Below are 12,110 nucleotides of genomic sequence, written 5' to 3'. Positions count from 1 at the left end.
GCTCGATCCACATACACTCCTTGAACTCTGGAACCTACTCGACACCACATCTCCGGACGTCGCCTTCCTTACAGAAACCTGGATGAACGCCTCTTCAGCTCCCGACATCGCCATAGCCATCCCGGACGGCTACAAGATCATCCGGAAGGACCGCACCAACCAAACAGGAGGAGGCATCGCCATCGTCCATAAAAACACCATCCGCATCACGACCAGCTCCGACGATAACCTCGCTACCGCCGAACATCTTCACTTCCAGATCCACACCGACCCCAAGACCACACTCAGAGGCACCCTCATCTACAGACCACCAGGACCCCGTACACAATTTAGCGAAGACATCACTGACTTTATCAGCCCACATGCCCTCCCCTCCGAGAACTACATCCTACTGGGAGACCTGAACTTCCACCTGGAAAAGAAATACGACAGCAATACCACCTTCTAGACAACCTAGCCAATCTCAGACTCAAACAACTTGTTGACACCCCCACCCACCTTGCGGGACACACGCTCGACCCAATCTTCACCTCCAGCATGCACATCTCCTTCGATCACACCACAGCTCTCCATTGGACGGACCACAGCTGCGTTCACTTCAACTACAAAAAGACCTCGACCCACAACCCCCCACAACCTATTACCCGAAGAAACTGGAACAAAATTACCACCGACCAGCTCCTAACATCGCTTCACCAAAACCCCCCTGCCAAATCATCGGACCCAAACCAAGCAGCCACCAACATCACACAATGGATCACCCACAGCGTAGACGAACTAGCACCCTTGAAATACCATCAAATCAAGCAAGGTAGCAAAAAAGTTCCCTGGTTTAACGCGACCTTAAGAAATCCAAGAAGCTCTGTCGTACCCTCGAGAAAGCCTGGAGAAAAACCCAACCACTGACAACCTGGCCTCATTTAAGAACGCCACCCACAAACACCACCAACTCATCCGATCCACCAAGAAATCAGCATTCAAGGATCGACTTGACAACAACGCCCAAAACAGCAAGGAACTATTCAACATCGTCAAAGAATTTACCAACCCCACCGCCGGCACCAACGACATCACCCCCTCCCAAGACCTCTGCGACTCTCTATCCTCATTCTTCCACAACAAAATCGCCGACATACATAACAGCTTCAAAAACCAATCCGAAGACCAGCCCACTTCACCCACCCCGAACCTAAACCGCACTCTAACAACCTCTATGCCTGGAACCCAATCACCACCGAAGACACCATCTGCCTGATGAACTCCATCCACTCAGGATCGCCAACCGACCCTTGTCCCCACCACATTTTCAACTAAGCAGACTTTTTCATCGCACCCCATCTCCGCGATGTCATCAACTGCTCCCTCAACTCCGCTACCTTCCCGGAAAGCTGGAAACATGCCGAACTCAGCGCCCTTCCGAAGAAACCCACAGCAGATCCCACTGAACTTAAGAACTACCGCCCCATCTCGCTCCTCCCATTCCCTGCCAAAGTCATTGAGAAAGCCGTCAACAGTCAGCTCGCCGTCTTCCTCGAATCCAACAAATCCCTCGACCCTTCACAGTCCGGCTTCCGAGCCAAACACAGAACCGAAACCGCCCTCATCGCAGCAACAGACGACATTCGAACACTACTGGACAACGGAGAAACGGTTGCCCTCATCCTACTTGACCTCTCCGCAGCCTTCAACACAGTCTGTTACAGCACCCTCATACAACGTCTCAACAATGTCAGAATACAAGGAAAAGCACTGGAATGTATCATCTCGTTCCTCGCCGGAAGAACCCAGAGAGTCCGCCTCCCCCCTTTCAGATCAGAGACCACCGAAGTCATCTGCGGCGTACCACAAGGATCATCACTCAGCCCCACCCTCTTCAACGTATACATGAGCCCCCTCGCATCCATCGCGCGCCAACACAACCTCAACATCATCTCCTATGCAGACGACACCCAGCTGATCCTCTCTCTCACCAAAGACCCAAACACCGCCAAAACCAACCTACACGAAGGAATGAAAGAAGTAGCCGAGTGGATGAAGAACAGCTGTTTAAAACTAAACTCGGACAAAACGGAAGTCCTCATCTTAGGTTCATCCCCCTATGCCTGGGACAACTCTTGGTGGCCACCTGCCCTGGGAACCGCACCCATACCTATGGATCACGCACGCAACCTGGGCTTCATCCTCGACTCCTCTCTCTCGATGTCCAGACAAGTCAACGCCGTCTCATCATCCTGCTTCAACATCCTACGCATGCTCAAAAAAGTCTTCCGTTGGATCCCCACCGAAACAAGAAAGACGGTCACCCACGCCCTGGTCACCAGCTGTCTGGATTACGGAAACACCCTTTATGCCGGAACCACAGATAAACTACAGAAAAAACTCCAACGCATCCAAAATGCCTCAGCCAGACTCATACTGGACATTCCTCGTCAAGCTCACATTTCCGGTCACCTGAAAGACCTCCACTGGCTCCCCGTCAACAAGAGAATAACGTTTCGTCTCCTCACCCACGCACACAAAGCCCTCTACGACCTTGGACCCGAATGCCTCAACACACGACTGACCTTCTACACCCCCACCCGCCAACTACGATCATCCAATCAAGCCCTCGCCGCAATCCCACGCATCCATAGATCCACCATGGGGGGCAGATCCTTCTCCTACCTAGCGGCCAAGACCTGGAATTCTCTCCCCACCCACCTCCGCCTTACTCAGAACCACCTCTCCTTCAGAAAACAACTAAAAACTTGGATATTCCATAAGTAAATGCACCCCCCTCCCCCAAGCGCCTTGAGACCCTCTGGGTGAGTAGTGCGCTATATACATTTCTGAACTTGAACTATAGGGGATCAGCCAGTTAGCCCTTGGAGTCACTTTGCTAGTACTGGAATCAATCAGCAAGACAGGCCTCAAGCAGCACAGTCCTGTGAGGATAAAAGGAAGGGTTCAAGCAACAAGGAATTCCTGTGGAAGCAGCAGGGCACTCGCCTGAGGTACAAGGCTGGCCTCAAGCATCAGGGCGGTCCTCTGAACTATGAGGTAGTCCTTCTGGGAGTTCTCCACAGGTCCAGGAGTGAATGAAAGAGTTGGTCTGAGGGTTCAATATATATAGCCAGTGCCAGCTTTTGAAGTGGTAGAAACATCTAGCCTCTCAACCCATCTGGTTCTGGAAATTTCCTTCCTTCCCCTGCCAAGGCTCCAAGTGGTCTAGGGTGGGAATAGGCTGGTGTCAAGTTCCTTTGCAAGTAGTGCTAGATGTAGACCTTTGAAATTTAAGTCAGGCAGGGATCAGCTCTGACCACACCCATCCTTGAAGGGTGACTCAACCTGCCAACACTCAGTCCCCTTAAGTCTTACTGTCTGGGAGTAATTCACAAAGGCCAACTGCCAACTATTCACAGTCATGTGACCCAGGACCCAGTCCACAGGCACCAAATAGTTAGGGTAAGAACATACAAACTTTATAGAAGTTGCATTTTCAGAATTGTGACTTAAAATCGGATTTTACCATTAAAGAGGATTTTAAATTACAATTCCTTTGAGACTAAACATGACATTTCTATATGTTCCCAATCAAAAGTTTGCACTTACTAAATGTAGCAATGTAACCCAATGTTATCCTTTGGGAGAGATAGCCCTTACAGTAGAGAAGTGTTTTACTTCTAGGAAATGTGAAGCTTAAAAAATGTCCTACCTTTTAAATACAATGAACCATGCCCTTTGGGCTGTTTAGAGCCTACCATAGCTGTGACCTAGGGAGGTTTAGTCCTGGTGTTGGAAAGTGGGTTACTGGTTAAGATTGGTGAAACCCTACTAAAGTAGCGTCCACAATGCCTGTGAGGGTAAAGTCAGAAGCAAGCCCCTAATTATACCTTCCTTACTTCTCTGGAAGCTTGGCAGAAAAGCAGTCAGACTTAACTTAGCGGCAATGTGTAAAGTATTTATGCAGCACTTCAAAAAGCAATAAAGTAAAAAAAAAACATCACAAGAGAAAACCCACACCCATTTAGCAAAATAGGGCAAAAGTTAATATATTATTCGAGATCAAAACAACAACAATCCAATCAGTGGAACCAAAGATAGGCAGTTTTAAAAATGTAAGTGGAAATGGTGCCTAATAGCACATAGAGCCAACTGTGGATATCTGGTTGCTCTGGACTGGAACAAAGTCAGGTCAAACCCAATGGAGTGCAGGCACCAAGCTAGGCCAGCTGAATAAAGTACCTAAAATCCTAGTTTGCGGAGTATTGTGTGATCCTGCTATGAGGATGTGTTGTGTAGCAGCAGTTCAGAGGAAGCTGTGGTGCTGTGATGTGGAGTCCTGCTTTTTCAACATGGAGGCCCCTGACGAGGGTCTCGTAGTATGAAGTCCTGAATCCAAGATGCATCAGGCATCGGCAGTGCCAAAAAGCTTTGAGACTCAGCTGCAGAGTCGCGAGTTTGCTATAGACAGGATGCTTGCAATGCAAAGGCCTGCATTGAGAATGCATTGTGCAGCAACTGTTCTGAGGGGACTGCCGGCTGCGATTCGAGAACTGGCATCTAGGGTGCATCGTGCTGCAGCATTTCAAAGCAGCTATGAGGAGATGCATCACACTGCATTGGTCCTGCTTGCAGGATCACAGCTGGCCTGGCATAGCACCTTCAGGCCCACTTCCAAGGGTCCAGAACTGGTGTGGCTGCACCACTTGAAGGGCAAGACTCACAGCAAGTAGAGTCCTGGTGTTGGGTTCAAGATGGTAGGATCCTTTTCTGTCCCTGAGACTCTGATCAGGAGGCTAGCCAACTAGCACTTGGAGTGACTCTAGTGGTCCTGGGACCAAGATGCAAATCTAGTCCTTTCAGTGAAACAAGGTAGCAGTCTTTCTTGCTGAGCAGAACAGCAGTCCTTCTGATGCTTCCACGGCTGTAGAGGTATACTGAAGAGTTAGGTTTGAGGTTCCATTATTTATATCTGGTGCCCACTTTGAAGTTGGAAAAGGCTCTGGAGGTTTCCACCCCCCTCCCAAGAGGTGTTTGCAATTTCTTGCCTCCCTGCCCTAGTCTAGCTTGTCAGGGGTCACAAAAGACTAGAGTCAAAACCCTTTGTTTGTGTGCTGGACAGTACCTTTGTGATGTACAAGTGTGGTAGGTGACAGCTCCCTCCCCTCATCAGGTCGGAGATGACCCATTCTGCCAGCTACTATTCCCCTATGTCTCAGTGTCTGGGAGCAATATACATAGACCAACTACCAGCTACATCTAGTCATTTAACCCAGGTAGCATGCTGCTGGCACCAAATGTGTGGGACAAGAAAATGCCACCTTTCTAAGAATCTCATCCGAGCCGGGCCACGATCCACGGAGCCTCACTGCACTATTCCGTTATCACCTTTCATCCCCACCGCACGGAGATCCTTGTGCCTACATCGTAGGCCCTTAACCCGTTCAAACCGACCACCTTATCTCTTACTCCTGGATGCGTAGGTGCAATCTCGCACTACCTGCAACTATCCCGTACCTACCAAGTATCCAGTGGGGGTAAGACCATGCTAATTGGACCCCTGGCATGCTCTTACCAGACGCCCTGGTCGGGCTATTGTTCCTCACCTTGTGACTTGCCTTAGTAGTCCAGCCGGCTAATTCCAGGACACACTGAACCTTCAGCCTTGGTTGGGACTATGTTCCCTTCCTTATATTCCCTCTATTCATAGCAACTTCCCAGGCATTTCTTGATTGTTTAGTCCTGATGATGATCCCATAACGGTTGTTGTGGATTAAAACATCATCGACAACCACGCCTTAACTCCTACCTTCATTTGAGATTCATGTAGAGCATGAGATATTTTGTCATCGTGACTGTTATTTCCTATTCTCACCAATAAGTCACTTTTAAGTTTTATGCCTGAGGTAAGGAAATCTGTTGATTTCAAGAAACCCCGTCACGTCCTACTCACTTCATGTTTTTGTAATGTTTATGCTTTAATTTTTGATAATAAATCCTAAATATTATCCATTTGGACACAAGTAGACCCAATCCTGATTGGAGTATTGTCATTATATGTATGTATGTTTTCTTGAAAGGGATCGCTATCTCTTATAACCAACTTTCTAAAAGTGGCATTTTCAGAATTTTTTCTAAAATACGACTTTGCTATTGAAGAGGGTTTTAAATTACAATTCTTTAGACACCAAACTCGACATTCCTACATGTATGTAGAGAGATGTTGTTTGAGGTGGAGAGGTGAGGACGCTTAGGTGAGGACATCTAGAGAGTAGATGCTCTGTCATGTCTATAGCCTCAGGGACATCTCTATGCTTTTCCATTTTCCCTCTTATTCCCAAATTCCTGTCCAAAGTGAGGAATGAGAGGGTGACAGTGATTTTGATTGCAAGAACATGGCCCAGCTCTAGATGTTTCATTTTGCTGATGGATATGAGGGTCATCCGCGAGTTTCTCTTTCTCATAGTTCCATCTTTTCTAGTGTTTCTAATATATCAGGATACCCTGGCAAGGCTCTGATTGGTGGCATGGAAATTAAAAGGCTGCAGTTAATTTGCATAGGTTTGTCAGAGTATTTGGCAATCACTCTTTAGACGTTCCGGAGACCATCTACTTTAAAGTCCTATGCCAGATATTGGTGGTCTAGTAAAGGGTGTCTGGCAAAGTATTTTAGTCATAGAACTGGTGAAGTTGGCTCAAATCATATGTTTTCTTCATGGTTGTTTTAACTTGGTGTTGATGGTGGTCAATTCAAAAATAAAGTGAGCAGTGGCATAATGCAAACAAATGTGGCTTCTCTGCAGAATGGGAGGAAGGACCCATGTCTCCTTAACCTTAGAGGTATTCATTGGTCTTTGACTTAATAGGGGCCCCTGGAGGTTTGCAGTGCCCAGCTGCACTGCAGGGGATGCAGGGGTCTGCATTACACCCCTGAAGTGGGACAACAAACAAGGCCATTGGGAGGACATGGGGCAATAATACAGATGATGAGGGGTTGGTTAAGTGTCTGCTCAGTGTTAAAAAATCTCAGCCCTGTTTCTTCTTCTGTGTTACCTTTTTGAGTTTTGTCGTTGGCTTTGAAGGCCCTGAAATTTCTTTCATTTGAGCTTCTGGAATTAGTATATATTAGATCATAAATGTTGAAGACTATTTTTCGATGAGCACTTGCCTCAGCAAAAAGGCTAGTTGAGCTAGGATCCCTATCCTATACCCATCCTTTTTGCAGGAATTTTTAAAACAGGGTTGTACGACAGCCAGGTCCATCTTTTAACCCGAAAGTGAATTCCTCTTTGCATAGGGAGCAGGAGGTAATTTTGTCGCTATTCATTACTTTTCTGAAATCAGAGAAGGATATTAGGCTCATAGATTGGATTTAAGAAGAGATCTTCTTGTCTATTTTTTAGAGAGTTTTCTCTTTCAGAGCGACTGAGTAACTGTTTATAAATTATGGACTAGAAGAGGAGAGGGAGACCTTCATCATATTCTCTTAATAGGTTAGTTAGAAAACCTAGTTTACTTGGCTTACTAATTAATGGATCATTGGGCACCTTTTGGTGTTCAGGGCAGGGCCACATGGGAGATGTCAGTATTTCTTACAGGCGTTCGAGGGACATCAAGTGCAGACATTTCGCAAAGTTTTCACATCGCAATCTCACAGCTCATTGGAACCATTGCAAGGATCTTGCATCACCCACCTTCCTTGGAACTGCCGCTGCATGAAGCAACCTCGACACAGGACCTCGCGCCACACTGCAAACCACGAATTAAGGTACTTTTGTTCAGCAGGTGTAACTTGGTCCAGTACCTGGCCAGCTCTCTTCTGCGTTCGGCCTGCACTTGTGAGTTTCGCCAGGTCCGACAAAACCAGATAGTCACATTTGCCACTTTGTGTTTCTAGGCACTATTTTTACTTAAAACTTTGAAATTGCATGTCTCTTATTCTACTGATTGAATTTTTGGCATTTTGGTGTCAAATAATTTATTAAAATCTGCTCTATGTTTCTAATTTGGTGTGGGCGTTTTCTTGTGTTGTGTTTTCACTTCATTATTGTTTGTGTCCTGCATATATACTTTAAACATCCCCTCTAAGTTAAGCATGACTGTTTTTTTGTCAAGCTGCCAGAGAGGAGTTAAGCAGAAGTTAATTTGGGGTTTGCTTGCATTTCACCTTGATAGAGATTGTGGATGCTGTTGAGGAGGGTTTCACCTTCCTCAACCAGTAACCCATTTTCTCAGAGAAATCTTTTGTCCTTTATGGTGTGTGCTTCATACTATCCACCCTCTTGGATTCCCTGTATGTGGGAGTGGAAGGGGGCACATCGTGGAAGGTAGAGGCTTGGATCACCAAGCTCTCTGGGGTAGGGAGGGTCATAAGGAAACTTGGGTCACCCAATTGTCCTATTCACAGGAGCCCCTGTGCTGGGCTTGGACGAAGTTCCCAGTAGGTAAGGGCCTCATTAAGGAGCAGCAAGGGTTCCAAAGAGGAGACACCAGGATACAAGACTTCCATCAGGATATTAGTTTTGACTGTCATGGAAGGAAGCTGGAGGTCCAGGATCTCAGCCGCCCTTCGCACCACCATAGCAAATGATGCTCCCTCCTCCATATCTACGGTAGGGGGCGAACGCATGCCAGAATCTGTTGAGGTGACCAGTCCACTGGCCTCACCCAGGTCCTCATACCAGTCCATTTCTTGATAAGGCTGGCCTTCTAAAGGGTCTAGTGACCCCTCACAATCTTTTCCCACTCCTAGGCTCAGGAAATGGACTAGGAACCAGAGGTTCTATTGGGGCCGGTGCCTGTGTCGGTCGATGCAATACTGACTCTGGGTCATCAGGAATCAGAATGGGGTTGGCGCCACTGGGGGGCTTCTGCATCAGGGTCAACACTGGGAAAGGTTGCAATGGCTTGATGACGCAGAACCAGACCCATTCCCGGTTCCATAGGGGTCATTAGCTTTGGAGCAAGCTGCCAGCGTGGAACCCAATGGAGCCCCCTCTGATCCCATGGGGCCCGAAGGCATGTCAGAAGGATCAGGCAGCCTAAAAATTAGGCACATGGTCTCACAGAACCCTCAGAGTTGAGTGGGTGTTGCTCAAGGTCCAGTAAAACCAGGAAGGTATGGAGCCAACCCAGGTGCAAGTTCCGATGAATGAGGTCTAGAACGCTAAGACTGCTCTGTTGCATCGGCCGACAGACAGGGAGAAATTGAAGCCCACTTTGACTTCTTGTGCTTCTTGCACCTCTTACCTAATTTTTCCAATCATTTTGAGTGGGACAAAGAGGACTTGGGACTCCTGGAGCAGTGCATGGACCTTCTCCTCGACCGGAACTATGAACAAGACCTCCTAGGAGTCATGCGTAGGAGGGCCGACGGCCAGGTCGCAAGTAGCTTTAGGGACCGCTCCCTCAAAGCCTTCAGAGCCATGGCCTGACAGTCAGAGCATGACTTTGAATCTTTGTCACAGTCCAGGCACCACAGTCAAACCAGGCACAGGTCTGTCACCGACATGGCACGGTGACTGGCGGTGTAAGGTTTGAAGCCAGAAGTCTTCCTAGACATGATGGAAAAATCCTTCACACCAAAAAGGGGTTGACAAAAGTAGAAAAAAACATGTCACAAAATGACTCTCTTCCCAGATCAGCGCTTGACAGGCAGGGAAACCAACAAACTAACATCAGTGCACCAAGCTGGTGCCTATGTAGGTGAATTGGACGTCACTACGGCGCAGATGACACAGATGACATCATGCCGAGCCGACTAACGTCACCTACCAGTCCACAGGGGTACTGCTTGAAGAAAAATCTTCCTGATCCATTTTGATGCCTGGGAAATTCAAAAGTAAGTAATCTGTGGCCCACCGTACTCACAGCTACCAGAGTCATTAGATTAGATCATTTGGCGTACATAACACAAACGGTCTAATTTACTTTTTTTCTGTCAGGTACTGCCATGGGAAGCTTGTCATGAAAATTACCCTGACACCCTGGTTGAAAATTCCAAAGCTATTAGGGTCATTAGTATTTTACATCTTCAATACAAAATTCAGCTTAGGGAGTTTATTTTTTAAAAACAAAAATAGTTTATTGGGTGGTGCATGAAGCATGGTGACAACTCAGAAACTTTACGTGCCTTCAGGGGAGCTGCAGTCGTGGTGGCTAGTTTAGAGGGACAGAGATCTCCACAAGAGTGGCAATGATCTCTAAATATGGTGAGCGCTAGTCCACTAGGGCGGCAGAAGGGGTGACCTTCGCCTCCCTGTCTGATGAAGGGCCAGCCACCAAACTCTAGCTAAGGCCCTTAGTATATGTAATACAATATGGACCAGAGACGTCCATTGTTTTTACAGCATTTTAGAGACGAACTGGGAGATAGTATGACCCAATGGGTAAATGCACAGTTACCCAACTCCTTCCCATTCTGATTTTTCAGGTATACCCTCTCTTCCATGTGAGGGTGATCTCATGGGGATGAACACACTGAGTGACAGACAACAAAACCGGTAGCAGGAAGTTAATAGAACTTTATAAAATTGCTTTACCCTTTTGCCTCTCAAGTGGAACGATTAATTGGCGACATATTAATTTACAACCCTAACATTTCTGGTTGACAACTGTTTTCCAGACATTGAAACTTTTACTCTGTTGTCAACACAATTTTGATGGTGCAAAATATTGGTAGCTGCCACTGTTGCAACTCTTCATTACGCCATCTACTCACAAATGCTTCGTCAGCATGGGTGTAACTATCCTGATTTGAGCAGTTGCGGTAGCAGTGCTGTCCAGGGCTGCGAAGGGCCCACAACATTCAATTGTAATTTATAAATGACTTCTGGCTTCAAACCTTTATAAATAGCTTTCACACCCACCCGGTATGTAAGAGAGACTAATTTGCTTGTCTGCATTGGGCCCAGTGGAATCCTCAATATTGCAATGTGTAGAACCTCCTTTTGCATCAGAATAAACTATTGTAATATCCGATTTTTTAAATGATTCAGGTACAGAAAATGTTTCAAATTCTTCAAGTAATACTGCCAGGCAATTAATCAAACATTTTTACTTACCCACGTTTCTCTTCCTGAGGAAGAAATTCGGATACACCTTCAAGGTTCACCACCAGGCTTTTGAGGGCCTTCACAAATATTTAGATCGCCTTTCTCACCCTCATGCGCTTTTTAAAACTTACAATGAATGAAATAAATGTAAGCGGTGCAGGAAGTACAGGAACATTCACCACAACCCCTACGCTACCCGCTCAGGGAGTGTGGACTAAGGACATAATGTTTCAAAGGGAAAGGGAACAAGACATTTTTTGCAGCTTCCTGAAGCTGGGAGTGAACTCTGAATTGAGACGTCTCCACGCGGAAAGGGTTGCAAAGGACGGATTGTTTCCAGAAGTGTTTGTGAATAGCATACTTTTAAGTTCAGAAACTGGAAGGCAACCTATATCTAAGATTGGGAGTTGTGTAACGTGATAAACACAGTTACCTCTCTTTAGTACAAGGGTATCTGGACAGTTTTAAAACATACATGGATTTGACTCAATTGTCAATCAGCCAATGCTTGATATGGTTCTACTTGCTAAGTTTATTTTGTGGAAACGCGTTGATGAAACAATTTCTTGAAATAATACAACGTGGGAGACAAGAACACTTTATTAGTGGTAATGGAACTAATCGAAATGTAATCAGTAATGAGTCAGTACAAGTATCAAAGGTATGACTATTCATCCAATGAAACCCTGACACAAATTATATCCTGAAATACAGAAAGCTAACAGCAAACGTGGTACCGATAATCATTGCCTTGATATCGCCGAGAAGGAATGAAACCGGATAACAAATTATTTACTTCTTAGCTGAATTTTCCATCAAAGTATTTCACAAAACATTCTGAGTCCCAGCAAAATGTTTTATTAATTTAGTTAACATCCTTCAGGACTGATATGATGGTCTTAATGCCTGTGGGTAAATATGTCCACAGCTCACAGATATGATGCTAACATGTTGAGTTCTGGGTTCAGTCAAGAAAGCAGAAACAGAAGGAGAATCGTCTTCTATTTTGCTGTAAAAAAGAAGCTTGACTCAGAAACGGCAGTGAAGTTTAAAGCATTAGAAGAATGGTCAAGG

Source organism: Lissotriton helveticus, chromosome 10 (assembly GCF_964261635.1).
Source record: "Lissotriton helveticus chromosome 10, aLisHel1.1, whole genome shotgun sequence".
Lineage (NCBI taxonomy): Eukaryota > Metazoa > Chordata > Amphibia > Caudata > Salamandridae > Lissotriton > Lissotriton helveticus.
This window is presented reverse-complemented; position numbering follows the sequence as displayed.